The sequence below is a fragment of the Herpailurus yagouaroundi genome, unplaced genomic scaffold (genome assembly GCF_014898765.1).
Source record: "Herpailurus yagouaroundi ecotype Mexico unplaced genomic scaffold, PumYag 195, whole genome shotgun sequence".
Taxonomy (NCBI): Eukaryota; Metazoa; Chordata; class Mammalia; order Carnivora; family Felidae; genus Herpailurus; species Herpailurus yagouaroundi.
This window is the reverse complement of record NW_024412426.1, coordinates 14,875,456-14,893,060: the sequence shown is the minus strand read 5'-3', so window position 1 is coordinate 14,893,060 and position 17,605 is coordinate 14,875,456. Positions and strand designations below refer to the sequence as shown.

General features: G+C 52.5%; 1 long non-coding RNA gene across 2 annotated transcripts in view; it reads left to right on the top strand.

Moving 5' to 3' along the window:
* The first annotated feature begins 6,889 nt into the window (after positions 1 to 6,889).
* The window catches only part of LOC121011882 (uncharacterized), a 40,797-nt gene continuing 30,081 nt past the window's right edge, over positions 6,890 to 17,605 (top strand). The window contains exons 1-2 of one of the 2 annotated variants that reach the window (XR_005781818.1): positions 6,890 to 7,141; positions 13,490 to 13,606. This is a non-coding gene — a long non-coding RNA (uncharacterized LOC121011882). Of the gene's footprint in view, positions 7,142 to 13,489; positions 13,607 to 14,915; positions 15,767 to 17,605 lie in introns of those variants that run through there. The other variant, XR_005781819.1, reaches the window with a different exon arrangement.

Genomic DNA, 17,605 nt, shown 5'->3' with positions numbered 1-17,605 from the left:
AAGTAATAGAAGATGGACTACATTGATGCGGGTAGGGTATGGGCCCAGTTTGCCCATTGTTGCCCGGGGGGGGGGGGCGGTCAGGTGTGTGACAGTTCATGATGCTGTTCTGTCTACTTTTGTGTATGTTCAAAAGTCTCTAAAATTTAAAAAGCTAAAACAGGGGCGCCTGGGTGGCTCAGCTGGCTAAGTGTCCAATTTCAGCTCAGGTCATGATCTCACAGTCCATGAGTTCAAGCCCTGCGTTGGGCTCTGGGCTGACAGCTCAGAGCCTGGAGCCTGCTTCCGCTTCTGTGTCTCCCTCTCTCTGCCCTTCCCCTGATCATGCTGACTCTCTTTCTCTCAAAAAAATAATAAACATTAAAAAAAAATTTTTTTTTAATAAAACACAAACAAAAGATCTATAATAAAGTGTTGAAAACTTAGTATAAGCAAAACAAGACAGACTTTAGGTCAAGGATCCAAAACTGTGTAAGAATAAGACGATCTTTCTTGTCTCATTCTCAGCCTACTTTCCTGTAGTTAGAGTTTTTATAACGTCATCACTTCCTTCAGAGGATGCCGCAGAAACCTAAAATGTATCGAAATCGGGGAGAAAGAATTGGAAACAGAAATAATTGCAGAAGATTTGGGGTCAGGAATGAGCAGAGCTGAGTTCACACCAGAAGCCCAAGACCGAAGGCTCGAGCCAGGCTGCAGACATGTTCAGCACGAGCTGGCGATGAAAACAGGATGTCTGGTTAGCATCCTTCTCCCTAACAGGATCGAGTGTTAGAAGCCTGGGTCTCCCCAGTGGCTGCACATTCCAGTCACCTGCGGAGCTCTGGAAACCTGCCCCCCACCCCCCACCCCCATTAAAGGGGCTCTCAGCAGGAGGCCGTGCTCCCCAGGTGACCCCCAGGTGCAGCCGGATTTGAGGCTCTCTGTGTCCCAGGCACGCTTGGGACTTTAGCTCTTCCGCACACGCTTAGCCACAGCTGGGAAATGGTGGCAGCCACTGCCGGCTAAATGACGAAGCAAGGTGATGAGTGAAACGCTGGGCGTCAACTTCATTCTGTTTGCTGTGAGTCACTTGAGGTCATTAGGAGCCACTGTCCGACCTGAGTCACTTCTCCCCCCCGGGTCTCTGGGCTGTGGCTGAGATCCGAGTGGGCCAGAGCTTGGCTCCTCGGGTGGCGCAGGTTCCAGCAACTTGTCACGTCCCAAGGGCAAACAGCTGCTGGAGGAGCCCCGAGGAGGAGGCTCGTGGGTCGGCCTCCTGCTGGGTGCCGGGCCATGAGTCAAGCCCGAGTGACAGCCAGTGGGCAGTGAGCAGCGCCAAGGGGGGCTTCTCTGTGACCCATCAGCCACATCCCTCCCGCAGGATCTGTGCCTGGCCCTGAGTGACTCCCGTCAGTGACACGGTAGAGAACTCGTCTGGCCCGACCGACAGGGAACAGAGAGACTTGAAGTAAATGTGTCAGGAGCCTCGGATCCCTGGCAGGGGGGGTGGGGGGGGGGGTGGGGTGGGGAGGGCAGTTTCTAAGCAATCGGGACACACTGTGTGATTCCAGTTTCCTAGGTGCCCTTCCCGGGCATTAGCTGGGGCTCTGAGCAAGGCCCCCGCTGCAAGCTCCTTGCCCGGTGGCGGTGGGATGGACAGAGCCTTCCCCAGCTCAGTGCCACTTGCCCTCGACTGCCGCTTTCAGGCCCATGTAGCCCAGAGGCAAGGCTCCTACCCCACCCAGGATCTGTGACTAAGTTGACCTTCTACCCTACTCTCCTGCTCCAGGCATGACCCCTTTGCCTCAGCCCCACCCGAGGTTACCAGCCCAGCATTGCTCATGCCCCACCCCCCAGCCTGGGGTCCTTCTCTCTTGACCTCTCAAGAAGTTTCCTTCTGCGGCAGACCTACCGGGTGCCACCTAGTCTCCTCGGGACCTTCCCCCCTCTGACCGTGGCCCCAGAGGTACCCGTGTCACCTGCTACCAGGCGACAATAAGGCAGGGATTTGTAAGCAATCAAACGAGCGATGAGAAGTTTAAGACCCTCCAAGAACTTCAAGCAAGCCATCTTTGGTGAGGCAGGGTCCATGGGAGGCCAGGGGAGGGCAAAGTGATGTGTGAGGACTATGCAATTAGAACAGCTTCCTGGAGGAGGCTGGACTTGAAGCAGGTAAGGGGGACAGGCTGGATATTAGAACTGTGCTGAGAACTGATGGGACTGGGCAGCCGGTACACGGTGATGGGAGAAAAGTCAGTGGCAAAGGGGCTCTGAGAACGCTTGTGGGCAGGCAAGAATGATACCCACAACGGATACCCAGCAGAGCATGGAAGTGATGGCTGAGCCGGCCATGACCCTCTAGTGGCTGGATTGGTGGTGGGGGGCGGGGGGTGCAGTCTGGGGTCTCCTGGGACAAGACCGGGGTAATGAGGGGCAGGTGGCATTTGTGTTGGGGGTGGGGGCTCAGGGCAGCGGCCGCTCACCAACCAGGATGGAAGGGGCTGGGTGTGAGTAATGTTCACTGACTGAACTGAAGCTCTCCCCAGCCTGTGTGTGGGGCAGTAGCCACGAGATGTGAGCTCAGCGCTCAGACACTGTGATGGGGCACCTTAGCCACAGAGGACACGGTTGTGAGTCAGGAGCACCAGCTGTCCCTCCTTCTTGGAAAGGATTATGTTCCAGGGTAGCACAGAGGGCCCAGAGGGCAGCCACTGCTTTCGGGAAGCTGAGACGTCTCTTGCCTGGCCCAGCCATCTCCGGAGCACAGCCCAGGCCCCACCCCAGAGAAGCCGGGAGCCTCACAGCCCGTCTCTGACTCAGAGGCTTGCAGTCCCCTTGGAGTCAGACTCCAGCCTTGGTTGGTCTTGTGAAGTCGTGAAAACTTCAAGGACAATGAGGAGGTCTGATGGCTTGTCACACCTCACTGCAGAGCAGAAAAATCCACAGATTGTCCCTGGAACGCGATGGTGGCTGTTACAACCCCTGCGATTGGGTGTGGCCCTCCTCTTTACAGAGGCACGAACATTCAGAGGCATCGGTGGGGATCTGGCAGGGGTCGCAGAGCAAGACTTGGACAGGCCGGGAATGCTAAGGTCGGGGACGGGGAGGAGAAGAATCACCACCCTGTGACTCTGCGCAGGGCGAGACGACAGCTGAAAGCCCAGCAACAGCCACGCAGCGCGAGTGCCCGGAGGCTGGTGTGATGTCAGCAGGGAGGGAACGCACCGAGTGGACGTGGAGACCCACGCAGACGCGTGTCAGTGGGGAGGCTGGGGGGCCACGCTGGGGACACGGGCAGGCCCCGTGGCAGGCCAAGGCCGCGCCACTGCTGAGACAGCTGCCACCAGACATGGATCGCTGCCTTCATGGTGGTCCCTGGGCCTAGTGCCATAACTGTAAATACATTCTCTCCTATCTCTGTACCTTTCCCCTGGCAGGTCGGAGCCCCAGGTGGCCGGACCAGGAGAGCAAGGTTGGTGGGGGAGAAAGTGCCTGGTGCCTTCAGCTTCCAGGGGGCCTGACGGGTCCTGCCTCCCCCATCCTGGGGTCCACACAGGGTGATTAGCCCCAGAGAGGATGGGTCCTGGGAGTTGGGGGCAGCAGAAACAGACAAGCACAGCATCAGTTGTGCACTATCCACAAGAAGCAATCTTGTTGATGGAAACAGTGGCCTGAGCAAGTCTTGTCTTTAAACTTAGAAAATACCCAGATTATAACCTCACCTATGGATGAATGAAAGAGCAAACGACTTTGTGTGAGTATATTCTTCTATTCCACATGGGGCCACATTCAAAGCAAACATTTACAAGTGCAGCACTGGGGGGTGGAGGGGGGCTGGTGGGTGGCTGGGGAGGTCCGCTCTACACAGGCATTTAAAAATGACTCAAGTCTCACCCTCCAGGGAGTTTGCTTTTCCAATGGTGCGGTTTTTACTTCATGCAGACGGAGAGGGTGGTGATGTATGGAGACTTGTCAGAGGTCCGTCAGGCCCTACCAGATGTGGTGACATCTGGTTGTTGCTGGGGGAGGGAGGCCTGATGGTAACGCCAGAATGGTCTGTGGGTGGCTCCTGAGGGCCCAGGAACACCCTGAAATTGTGTAGAAAACGTCCTGTGTGTGTACATGTGATTTTCCTGGAGCAAGGTCAGATCTTTCATGGGATCCTCAGATGAAAACAAGGACTGCTCTAGAATGATACTTCTACAACACTTTCCTGATGCCCCCTGAGGCCTGATAGGATGCTCTGAAAGATCACTTTCTATCCCACCCTTTCAAGTCAGGCATTTAATCCCACCTGCTAGCCTCCTGCTGTCCTCACTCTTGGCTGGAGTTAACACTCCAGACCCAGGTGCTCCCTCCCTGCCACCCGGAGCCAGAGTCACACCCTAACTTGAATGTTGAAAAGTCATCTCATCTGAACACATCTAAGCTGAAGCTCTCGATTCTTTTTGCCCCCCCCCCCCCCCCACTTAAAAGCTCCATTCTTCCCCAGTCTTCCCTATCACGGTTAATGATATTCTTCTTTTTTATAAAGAGGGAGAACTGCTGGGGGGTCTGGGTGGATCAGTCGGTTGAGCGACTCTTGATTTCAGCTCAGGTCACGATCTTGCAGTTCCTGGGATCAAGCACCATGTTGCACTCCCGCACTGACATCGTGGAGCGTGGAGCCTGCTTGGGATTCATTCTCTCTCTCTCTCTATCTCTCTCCCACCCCCCCCCCGCCCCTCCCCTGCTGGAGCTATCTGTTTCTCTCAAAATAAATAAACATTTAAAATAAAAGAGGAAGGGCACCTGGGTGGCTCAGTCGGTTAAACATCCAACTTTGGCTCAGGTCATGATCTCACAGTCTGTGAGTTCCAGCCCAGTGTCGGGCTCTATGCTGACAGTTCAGAGCCTGGATCCTGCTTCAGATTCTGTGTCTCCCTCTCGCTGACCCTCCCCCATGCACGCTCTGTCTCTCTCCGTCTCAAAAATAAACATTAAAAAAATTTTTTTTAAATAAAAGAGGGAGAACTGTTAAACTCTGGGTTCAAATCCCAGCTTTTCTACTTGCTGTGTGACTTTATGCATATTGATTAAACTCTCTGTGCCTCAATTTCCTCTTCTATAACATGGGGATAATAATACATAGTTCATAGGAGTGTTGTGAGATTTAAATGGCTTTCAAAGATGTCAAGGGTTTAGGGGAGTGTCTGCTTAACAATGAATATTAGCAATTGTCATTCTTCTAGTTGCTCCAAAGTCCTAAGAATGAGCCTTTCTTCCTTTCCCTTCCACATCGCGTCCCAATCCATCAGAGATTCCCATCCATTCCGCCTTCAGATCCGTATCGGAAATCTGGTCCGTCTCCATCACTGCTGGCCTTGTCCAAGCCACAGCGCCCTCCCACCGCCCTCCCACAAGGCCGCCCTGCTTCTGTTATTCCCATTCAACCCACCTGCGCCCCCCACATGGCAGCCAGAAGGATATTTTACAAATGTAAATCAGATCATAGCCCACCTTTGCAGACTCAGAACATACATCACACCCCTTATTACAGCGGACAGGACCCTACCCGCTCTGGCCCTCGCCCACCTCTCACGCCTCGCCTCCTACCACTTCCCTTCCTCCCTTGGCTCCCCTCTGCCTAGAACAATTCCAGAGTAGAGGAGGGGCAATCAGGGGCTGTTCGCTTAGGGTGAGGGGAATTCCTCTGGGGACGTGGCATGTGGGCACACTTGAATAAGTGTTGGAGAGAGCCATACAAACGCCTGGTGTGGGGGAGCACGCATGCATGCATACATTTCTTTGCAGTGACCTGATCCCTATACCCCCGCGGGGAGGCAAGCACAGTTCTAGGGTAGCCTCAGGCCTGGGGATGGACGGGTGCGCTGGAGGGGCTCTGCCCTGGCTGCCGACGACCACCTTCCTCCTCCCACATCAGCCAGACGCAGCGTGAGGAGCCTGTGGGCCCGAGGACAAGCCCGGTGGATTCAGGTGTTTTTTAGCGCCTGGCTTGAAGCAGCACCCTCAGGGTAACGAGGCTCAACACCCTCCAGTTCCCCAAGCCCCCTTCCCCCTCTCTGCGCCCTTCTCTGCTCCCCCAGCTAAGCGGAAAATACCCCTTCGCTTTTCGGAGGCCAGGAGAGACGGGCACCAAGACCGTAGCGAGCCTCCCTGCCCCGGGGGAGGGTGCGGTGCCCTGGGCGGCTTCCGTCTAGGCGACTGGGGCTGAAGTGTAAAGGGAAGGGGCAGTTCAGTGAATAAATGCATGTTCGTCAGTCATGTTCAGCCCGGGACTCCAAGACACCGACTGGTGATAGTCTGGATTCTGCCCCCGGCTCTAAAAGTCCAGTGGCCCAGAATATGCACACTTGGGGAAATTTAAAGCGCCATTGAAATAGTAGAAGTTACCGTCTTCGTCTGCACGGTTGGCATTACTACCATTCCGGTTTCTTCTTTTGCTAAAAGTGGATTCGTTCCTGGCACAGAATGATAGCAACATTATACCGAGCGTTGCTCGGCGCCAGGCATTGTTCTTAATTGTCTGGGTGTTCAGCCCGCCGTGGGAGGGAGCCGCGATCGCGGGGGCGTGCAGTTCCCGCCGCGCCCACTGGGTGGCGCAGGCACCGCACTTTGTCTGGAGCCGGGTGCCGGCCGCGCCCGACCGACCACGGGATCCCCATCTGCGACCCTGGACCCCGGTGCCCAGTCCGGACCGGGCAGGCCTCTGAGGCCTCACCAGGCCTCGGGCTCTGACAAAGGCCTTCCCTTTGGAAGAACCTCCTGGGGGATTCCCATCTCACAGAGCAGGTTTCAAGGCCACGGGCTTGGCCACACACACCTGGAATGGGGGGGGGGGCAGTGAGAATGTAGGGGGTGGAGGGAGGGAGATGGGGGTGGGGAGCAGTGGCGCCACACACCTTGTCAGGTAAGGCCCGGGTCTGCCGGCCCCTCCCCCCCCTTTCCCCCAGGTGTCCTTGCTTGGCATTTTCTCCAGAGTTCCCAGAGTCCTGTGGGAAATGGCCCTCTTCTGTCCTGACCCTTCCTCCACATCTGGGCAATGAACCATTTGCCCGGTTTGAATTTGATTTTCAGCTTGTGACAAGAGAAACCGGTGAAGCTGAGGCACTGGAGCTTCCTGTGAACACCAGCCAGCAAGCAAGTGGACCTGGAACAAGTCAGTACCTGGGGATTTACGGACTCCTCCAGCGTAAACCCCTTGGGGCACTAACCACCTTCTGCTTCTTTGGTACATCCTCCCGACACCTAGGATGCTTCGGTACCCGCAGGGGGCTGGTGAACGCTCTTTGTCTGACAGCGGAATCAGGAGCTGGAGAGCACATCAGGACAACTGGGCCGGGGCTAGTTGTGTCAAATGCAGATACATTCTTAAAGGTTCTAATTCAGGAAGATGAGGATGGGACCCAGGAGTCTGCATGTTTAACAAGCCACCTTTCCCGCAAAGGGATTCTGAGGCACTAGAATGTGACGAAAATATGACCGCACTTGGACAAATATCACCAAAGCTTTTAGGAACCACTGTACCACGAGAAGCTTGGAGTCCGCAGCCCCACCTTCCTTTCTGAGCCTGGCCTCCGGCTTGATGTGGCTTCCCCTCCTCCTCCGCCCCTCAGTTTTCCCAGGCCTCCTTTTGTTTGTTTGCGTTTCTGACCTCCCTGGAATGTTGAACCTGATTTCTTCAGAAGGTAAGCTCTTCATTCGCATCAACCTGGACTCTTAGGAAGCTTCAAAACCCTTGTGCAGCGTGAGATGAACTCCATGATAAATGAAGTTTTCCTTTTGTAGCCAGTCTTCTAGAAGCTGCATTCTGCAACCACTTCATTTTCTTTTCTTCTTTTTTAATTTTCTTAGCGTTTATTTATTTTTGAGAGAGAGAGAGTGTGTGCGCAAGCGAGAGAGGGGCAGAGAGAGATAGGGAGACACAGAATCCAAAGCAGGCTCCAGGGTCTGAGCTGTCAGCACCGAGCCCAACGTGGGACTCGAACCCACAAACTGTGAGATCATGACCTGAGCCAAAGTCGGACGCTTGGGGCGCCTGGGTGGCTCAGTCGGTTAAGCGTCCGACTTCGACTCAGGGCACGATCTCGCGGTCCGTGAGTTCGAGCCCCGCGTCCGGCTCTGTGCTGACAGCTAGGATCCTGGAGCCTGTTTCGGATTCTGTGTGTCCTTCTCTCTCTGACCCTCCCCCATTCATGCTCTGTCTCTCTCTGTCTCAAAAATAAATAAACGTTAAAAAAAAATTATCATTCAAAGTCGGACGCTTACTTGACTGAGCCACCCAGGCACCCCCATTTTCTTAAGTGGAAGAGTTTTGATCTGAGCCTAAACCACCCCCCCCCCTCCCCCCCCCCCCCAATTCTCTGAGCTTCCTGACCTGCAGATATCAGGGCTGTCAATCACAATGACTAATTTCTAGACTCTTCGTGGAATTAGGGGGGCAGATTTATGTATGTATGTTTGTATGTATTTGAAATAAATTGGGAAATGCCCACATCTCTTTATCTCCTGGAAGAATGTGATGTAAGTGCACTTCTTTGGGGTTTATTTTTCCTCAGCTCAACCTTCCATCATAAAAATAGAAGGTTGGGCGACAAATAAATCATACTGAAAGTCTTCAGTTGGGCATTTGATATTGTATTGTTAAGAGGCATATTTTATAATTCCTCTGATAATACCAGGGATGATGTTTGTGACAGTGAGTCAACAGCACCTTCCCTGCTGGTGTCTGTCCTCTAATAACCCTGTGGGATGGATACACGGCACCACGAGGGGATCATCACAGAACATTAATAAGGTGGGAGGCTGAGTGCTGGCGCCGGGAGCCTTCAGAGACAGAAAGCAGGAGCTAGGCCAGACAGACCCATTGTGTCTGTGCTTTGAGAGAGACGTGAGAAGTGGAAAATGGTCTCTTACCTTCCCAGCAAATATAGGGCCTGCCTTGCTCAGAATTTCCTCTGACTTTGGGAGACCCTGGCTGCCTGATTACACAGAGTCAGGGCAAGGCCAAAACCGTCCATGAGAGTGCAGGAAAATGAATGTCCTCTCAACACTCAGAGTGCTGATGGGGTCTGCGTGGGGTGAGAGAATTTGGGGGAGGGTCGTAACAGAGCTCCCCAAGCATCTGGAACCTTCTAGAAGACTGGGCGGGTCCATTGCAGTCACTTTCCAGGAGTTATACCTTGAAGTTAAATTTGGCAATGTTTTTGCCAATGTCTAATGAGGCTTCGGGAGAGAGTGCATTTCCTTCTTCATTGGCAGGATGCTGAACTTGCTGGAACCATCTCTGCTACGGCCACAGAGACAGTGGTTCAGTTTTATTTGCTACTCACAGAGAGCTTGCTCTGGGACAGCCCAGAGAGGTCTGGGGACCCCCTCTCCCCCCCCACCCCCCCGCCCCGCGGCGGACCACACAAAGGGAAGTGCACACCCAGATCTTCCAGGAAGCCGCTGGGTTCCAGGACAGGGACTCTTAAGGATTTATTTTGACCACCCGAGTGCCAGGTGTCCCGTTTCCACTTCTTTAAATTTCCCAGAATCCTTGAGAGGTGTCCGTGTGATTGCCCGCTTACAGATGAGGAACTGGAGGCTGCAGGAGGCCAATGACTTGGCCCCAAGTCACAATCCCCTGTTGAATATGGTGCCACCCATCTGGGCAGCCTGGGTGCCTATGACATTGAGAGCTTCAGTAAGTGCACGTGCAGCGAGGGACAGAAGGCAGGTTCGGGGACCAAGCCCGTTGTGATTCATGGTCCAAATTCTTTCCACCGTAGTTGAAAAGCCACGATGGAGATTTCAGCTTTTTTGCTAGAGACCCAAGAAATCTGTGTCCCTACCTCCTCTGCTTTCATTCTGGAGCTGCGTAAGCCAATGATCATGTCATGCCCTAAACTAAAGAATAAACTCCATAGTTGTAAACACACATTCCAGAGGACAAGCCCAGCCGGTGGGGAAGCAAGTATCCACAGGACAGCTGCACGGAGCCTTGGGATTTATGTCTCAAGTCACCATCGGGGCTTCCCGGAATGGCATTTTAGAGAAAGAGAGAACCAAAGCATTCCCACTCTGCTTTGTTACTTGTCATAACACCAAGCAGATGACCAAGGGGACAATTCTGGGCCACACTTGAAAGGCCGGGAGGAAAGCACCTGAGTAGTGTTGGCACAATTCAAAGCAGCCTGTCTCGGGCAAGACATTTTGCTTCTGAAACATCTGAAACCATCTTGGCCCTCAAGTGTGGCACAGTTGATCTAAACGTGTTAGAAACCATTGTAGTGCGAGACAGGGAGTGGTGGTCTTTAAGGAGGATGTCTTCATTTTGGACATTTTGGAAATAAGGTGGGCCGAAAGCGGAGGTCTTGCCCAAATGGTTTTCCAGACAAAAACTTTTAAAAAGGTCCCATAAAAATACATGATGAGACTGACAATAACATAGAAGAAGGCCATCCTAAATTCTAATTAAAACTATAACAGATATTCCTCTACTTTGTTTGAGACCCGGTTTAGGTCCCACCTCCTCCAGGCAGGCTCTTGTAGCAACGCTAGCATCGAAGCTCTCTCCTGTCTTCGACCTCATCTAAAGTTTTTATAATGTGTAGGATATTCCACAGTGTTCAAAACAATCCATTCTTATATTTGCTTAAACTTCGTTCTCCAGCACCCAGTGTGGGGTCAGGGACTACATCTTCTGTGAAAATGATAATTCTAGTAAGCACTGCCTTTAGATCCAGGCAAGAGATCCCTTTCAAGGGATAAGCTCATACCCTCCCTTCTAGAACATTTTCCAGGACCCAGGACCTCTTCCTGGCATCCCAGGTGTATCTTCCCTGGGTGGACCATGTTGCCAGTCCATGGAATGGCCAGGGGCGGCCACTCGCAGAGTCTGCTGGGATGCAGAACTGGGTGTCCACACACCTGTACGAGAGAGGTTTCATGGCCCCAGAGCCTTTCTTCTCCCCTGGGAAGAAAAAAGGGCTGGGCTGCAGACCGGGCACCAGGGACTGCCTCCCGGTGTCACCACATTCTAGTATGGAGTTTCAAAGGGGCCAAGAATTCTACATTTGAACTGGACTTTCCAGCCTCTGTTCTCTGAGAGAGGCAATGAGATCAATGGGCAGCAGTTGCCTGGGGCTTGGCTTGGAGTGGGAGGGGCGGGAGAGGTCTCCCAGCAGGAGGAATGCGGGCTGCCAGTAACTCTTCCTCCAGGTCCCACACATGTCGGAGGCAGCTTGGGTATGTCCCGGCTGGCTCAGTCCCTGAATGCTGTGTTTAACCCTCATCTTGCTATGGCTAAAACCCATCTGGAGCCAAGAAACGAGTCTCCAAAGAAATGAAATGCCTAGCTTAAAAGGAAAACCATGGGGAAGTTCTGAATAAGGAACTTAAGAAAAACAAAGTGGAAATGACAGGTCCCTGTGATGAATTCAAAGATTGTTCCAAGGTGGAGAGTAATGTTAAATGAGGGAGTTTAAGGCAAAGGGCGGGGGTGGGGTAGTGGCAGGTAGGAGAGAAAGGCAACTGACACTGAACTGAGAATGTACCAAGGCTCCGTCTCAAACAAATGTGCGTTATGTGTTGTAAGTGTTCTGTATGCTGCTATAGTGATTTAAAATGCACACAACTTCATCCTTTTAGGCACCACCCATTAAAATGTGGGCAGGTACACACAGTTAGCCTGGACTGTCACTCTCTTCTACACACTTAAAAGATTTACTAAGAAAACTCAGAGAACAAACAAGAGTACAAGGGGAATGTTAGGTTTAATTAAGCAATCAGCTCTTTAAAGGACTTCAGCACAATAATTGTTGGTATGTGAATGTGCCATGAATTATAAATGAGTCATCTGTTCTTTGAAGAAGACAGAACAGGATCTCTTCTTGGAAGGACTTGGGGAGCACTCTGAGTTGTTGAAAGGGAGCAAATTGCATTTCGTGCTCATCAGGCAATAATTACAGTGTCCTTTTAAGCCTAACAACAACAGGGAACATCTGTTAGGTGTTTATTACATGTGGGCCCTTGGTTGAGTGCCTTCCAGACGTTTGGCCCTCACCATAGGCCTATGGAGTACCGGATACTAGTATTACAGCCATTTCACAGATGAAGAAGCTGAGGCCCTTGGCACCTTGCCCAAATTACCCAGCTACAGGCGCAATGTGCTCTGTGCCCTTAAAACTTCACTGTCTGGCTGGGGCGCCTGGGTGGCGCAGTCGGTTAAGCGTCCGACCTCAGCCAGGTCACGATCTCGCGGTCCGTGAGTTCGAGCCCCGCATCAGGCTCTGGGCTGATGGCTCAGAGCCTGGAGCCTGTTTCCGATTCTGTGTCTCCCTCTCTCTCTGCCCCTCCCCTGTTCATGCTCTGTCTCTCTGTGTCCCAAAAATAAATAAACGTTGAAAAAAAAATATTTTAAAAAAAATAAAAAAAAAAAAAACTTCACTGTCTGGTATTTAAGGTTGTACATTTTCTAATTGTATTATGTTCAGGCCAGCTTCGTCTCCCAGCTGATCCAAATTCGGCGAGCTTCACTAAAATAACATCAAGTATTTTTCTGGCCAATGAACTATTGTCATGTATTATAATAGGAATGAGGGGGAAACTCACTGTCTTACGGAACACCCAGTCTGCACTTGGGAATCGACTGCCCAAAGAGAATGCTTGTTTCCAGATTGTAGTGTAGTATTTATTATGCCTGAACAATGACCGGAACAGTGATGATTTTGTAACAAAACCTCAGGGAAGCTATTAACAAGTTGGCATTTCTAATTTGTGTGGAAATGCTCATTTTATTTATCAGAAAATTACAGCAATGGTGTTCACTTAATTAAGAATTGATACTGTGGAAGGGAATTTTGTGTGTGTGTGAAATTCATAATATTGCAGACGAACATGAACGGGAACGCAAAAGAAAATTGGTTAAATATCTAAATGTCAGCTTATTTTCCTTTGAACTTCTCATTTTACATGGTTTGAGAGCTGCTTAACAAAGGAACTGTATAAATGCATTGTATCACTTTACAAGATGTGTTTTAGGACAAATTCATGTAAGTAGGAACTGCACTAGGTTTGTAAATAGCCCCAAAGAAAAAGACTTCCAACTTTTGACAACAACTAAGGAAACTACCCGTGTATTACAAGGCAGGTTAAGATCTAATAGCTTTTTCAACTGCCAATAAAGCGTGGGCACGGCTTTACCTGTGTGATAGGTATTATAAAAGCAAAAGAATGAGAGTGGTTTGAATGAGAAGGGATCTGAGAAAGGCAGAGAATTTGAGGAAAGCTGGAAACTTGAAGGAGACCAAGAAAATGGGAAGCGGGGCAGAGAAGAACACCCGCCTTTGGTGGCTGACTCCCACACTGTCACCAGGAAACGATGTTCATGTGCTGGGAGCTCTGGTTATCTGCTGGCTCCAAGTGCCCACAGGCGGGTGTGCCACTGCATGGCCCAGCCGCCCCAAGCCACCTCACTTCAAGGTCTGGATTCATTTGTTCACAGTAAGCATTTGTTTTACAGGAATTTTGTACCAGGTGCTGGGCTGGGTCAGGGGACACACCCATGAACAAGGATTGCAGGTCCTTGGCCTCTTGGAGCTGACATTCTGGTCAGAGGGACCAGTCTGCAAACAAGGAGGTACGTAATTGTGAGAGTGGCAGATGGTGATCTGTGCTATGAAGAAAATAAAGCAAGCTAAGGGGAATGGGTGTGATGAAGAGGCAGGGGAGCTATTTAAATAGGTGATTAGGAAGGCATCTCTGAAGTCAAGACCTCTTAGTAGGGAAGGAGCCAGCCATGGGAAGCTCCATGGGGAGAGCACTCCAGGTAGACCAAGCCCTAAGGCCCCAGGGCAGGAAGGGGCTGGATGAATTTGAGGACAAGCAAGAAGGTGCCAATACAGCTGAACTGTAGAAGGGGAGTGAGTAGAAGTCACAGAGGCCAGGTCATGGGGCCTTCCAAGCCATGGCCGGATTTATCGGATTCCCTTCCCAGAGGAGCGGGAAGTCATCGGAAGGTCTTAAGCAGGGAAGCAGGAAGACCAATTTACATTTTTCCAATATGACCCTGTCCAGACGGGGTTATAGGAAGAGGAGAGTAAGGAGATGAATGAAGCGGTGACTAGTCGCGGCCTCCACCTTCTTGGCCAAGAGATGAGTCCGACAGTGGGCTCTGTGACCTGCTGGGGGGCTGAAGCCCATCTGTGGACTGCCTTTCTCTGTGAGAGTTGGAGAAGGGCACACTCGCCCCCCTCTCTGTGGAGGTGAGCTACATGTTGCCACCGGGGGAGCCAGAGAAGGGGGTGGGCAGCATCAGGGCCACACCCCAACTCCGCCGAGGCCTGGGAGGTGGGGCGGGGGAGAGGGGCTGCCAGGTCCCAGCAGCTCTCCCTCCCCTTCTGGGCTTGGACGAGGAAGCTCTAACAGCCACAGAGAGGACGGTAGACTCCGGCCTTGGATCTGAACGTGGGTGGGACCCAAGAGGAGGCAAGCAGAGATGGCATGAGCTTTGGTGCCAGGCTCTCAGGTAGGGAGGACTCCGTGACCCTGGCAGGAGGACAATTGCATGTTTTCTGTCTCCCAACATCCAAGTTACTCGTTTTCCCAGGCGATGCTGTGGGACCTGTGAGCAGTACAGCAGCTAACCATTCTTTGTAAAAAAAAAAAAAAAAAAAAAAAAAATCAGAGTGATGTTTAAACAAAGAAAGAAACGAGAAAACGAACAAGGACAGTGCCTTAGGGTGTATAACATATGGAGCAAAGCAAAATTAATTTGCAAGGATTTCCTTTAAAATGTAGGGAATAGGGTCACCTGGGTAGCTCATCTGTTAAACCTCAAACTCTTGATTTTGGCTCGGGTCATGATCTCACGGTTTTGTTAGGTTCTTGGGTCTGGGCCCCACTTGGGGCTCTGCACTGACAGCATGGAGCCTGCTTGGAATTCTCTATCCCTCTCTCTCTGCCCCTCCCCCACTCACACATGCGCTTGCTCGCTCTCAAAATAAACATTAAAAAATAAAATAAAACCTAGGGAAAGATCCTGAACACGTCCTACGCATTCTAGTGGAAATTAATAAAGATGAACACATTTCACAAATATTGTCTGTAGTGTGTGCGTGGTGTCCTCGTTAGTTTACCGTAGTGGATGCGGCATGTTGGCTGCTCTCCTCCCTCTAGCCCCGGCTCTGGTTTTCCCACAAGGGTTCAAGTTCTCCCACCACGAACTGTCTTGTCTACCACAGAAGTCGCAGCCTCAGCCCCTGCAAGGGGGGGGGGGGGGGGGGGGGTAGGTTCAGTCTGGAATGACTGAGGTCAGGGTGGCTCCTGGGCACACAGGGTGAGGACCCTGAAGCAGTCGCGGTGGTGAGACGTGGAAGGAGGTGGGGCACGCTTCACGTGAAGGCAGGGAGGTTCCTCGTCCCTTCCCAGGCGCTGCTGCCCTTCCATGTGGTCTTCGCCTCCGCCAGCCTGGTCTCGTCACAGAGGCCCGGAGTCCTCGCGGGACTAGGATCACCCTTCTGCCAAGCGCGAGAGACGCCCTCCACAAAGGGCCTCTAGAAAGTACTGCGCGCCCGCGTGTGCGCATGCGCGTTAGCGTTGGTGCGCTCGCACTTCCCGCTCTTACTCAAGCTCCCTCACGTGAGACGCCGGTCCAGGTGTCGCGCCGGGCCTCAGTTTGGTGTCAGCTACCAGCCATTGCTCAGCCAGTCGCTGAGGCTTGTCCTCCTCACACAGTCCAGTCTGTCATGGTCACTGCCAAGAGTTCTTTCCCAGGCCGGGCAGCGTCTGGGTCCCTCAGGTAAGACCTCAGGTGGGCCATTCTCACCGGCTCACCTGGCACGTCTAGACACACCCACCCCCCAGCCGGTCTCCCAGCCGAGCACCTAAAGCCGGGGTGAGATGGGCAGCCAAGGACAGGTTGGCTTAGCCTGCAGCAGAATCTCCTGGAGAGCTTGTTAAAAACTACTTGTTCCTGGCCCCACCCCGCGGCGCCTCATTCACTAGGGCGGGGCCTGAGAATCTGCATTTCAAACTCCGGCACTAGCCCCGCCCCCGTGATTCTGACACGGCGACTGCCTGTCCCTAGACTGGATTAGGGCGAAGCAAAGCTGGAGGTCACGAGATTGGTGTGAGCGGCTCTGTGCGCGACGGATGGCAGAGGCCTGTAGGCACCAGGCCGCACCAGAGAGAGGAAGGGGAGGAGATGGACCCCAGGAACAGGAGGGAGCGGGGTTTGAGAAGATGGCCTCCTGCTGGATGGGGGAGGAAAGGAGGCCGGGGGGCAGCCGCCCTGCAGGCCCTGTGCTTTCCCAGGAGAGTGTGGGCTCTCACACCTGCAGTGGAGGCCCGCTCCCTCTCCTGCTGCGGGCTCTGGCCGGTTCTGCCCCCTGCCAGCAGCTCCCCGCTGGGGGACCAGCCAGGGCCCCTCCCTGGGAACACTCGAGTTTCAGCCGCGCCTTGGCCGCAGACACGGCCTCTCCATGGCCCCTGCCTGATAAAGTTACCACATTCGAAGTGTGACAGATTTTTGGAAGAAGCCAGAGTAGAAACCGTGGCTGACCCCAGGCCCTGGTCTCACTCAGTGGTAACAACAGCACCTGATGTTTCCACAACCCTCCTGTTTGGGGGGATTTAAAAATGCCTCAACCCCACATGGGCTTCATGACCCCAGATTTTTTTTCAAATGACATAGCCAACAGATGGGCACACAAAAGTGTAAAAGTTACTTTTCTTTTTCATCTGTTCGATATGAAGTCGGAGGAACATTAGTCCGTTCTACAGATAGGGATCATTTCTGGATCTAAATGCCTTCCTAATTTTGGAGATTCCACCTTGACGCCGCTCTTTGCTTACAGAGTTGTCCTTTTAGACGATCCCCGTGGGTGATACCAGGGGCCTTAGAGAACCATTTTGCCCCAGAAGCTCACCTGAGAAATTTACCTTCTGCTGGCTTTGTGTTCATGCAGAGCACCTGGTTTAGGGCTCCACCCACAATGGTAACCTCCGAAGGGCTGCCGACCCTCACTGTGGGTCTAGGCTCCAAGGGAAGGGGTGCTGAGCCTTGGGCCCAAACACTTCATGGAGATTATGAGATCCTTCCACAGATGAGGTAGGAAATGGGGATTTGGGTCAAAGTGGTTATCTGGACTCCCTAGAAAAAAGTATCTGGGGCAGAGTTTGTGTGCTAAGGCTTAATTGGCACATGCAGTAGTTATGAAAGCAGCCAGAGTGAGAAGAAAAGGCAGGCAGGCAGGAAAGCACATGTAAGGGGGTGTATTACCAACCTAGCCGCAGCGTCACCGAGAAAGGCAGCCTTTTGCTTGATTACACAGCATGTCTTCCAGATGGGCCAAGTGGATCCTTCACACTTCAGAGTGTGAGAGAAGGAAAGGGAATTTATGTGCTGGCTCTTTCCTGTCCTCTTGTCGATGTTCTCTCCAGGGTGCGTTGGTTCTTTCCCCAGTTTGGAGCTGTGTTGCCTAGCCTTTCCAGTAGTCCCTGGCGAAGCCAGATCTCATGTCCCACATTTCACTTATTCGGACTTGGCCTCGTGTTAGGCATGATAAAGCACTTAGAGAAGCCCAGTGTTCACTCAGGAGTATGAGGAACAGCAGCTGAGGCCAGGGGACTGGGGGGG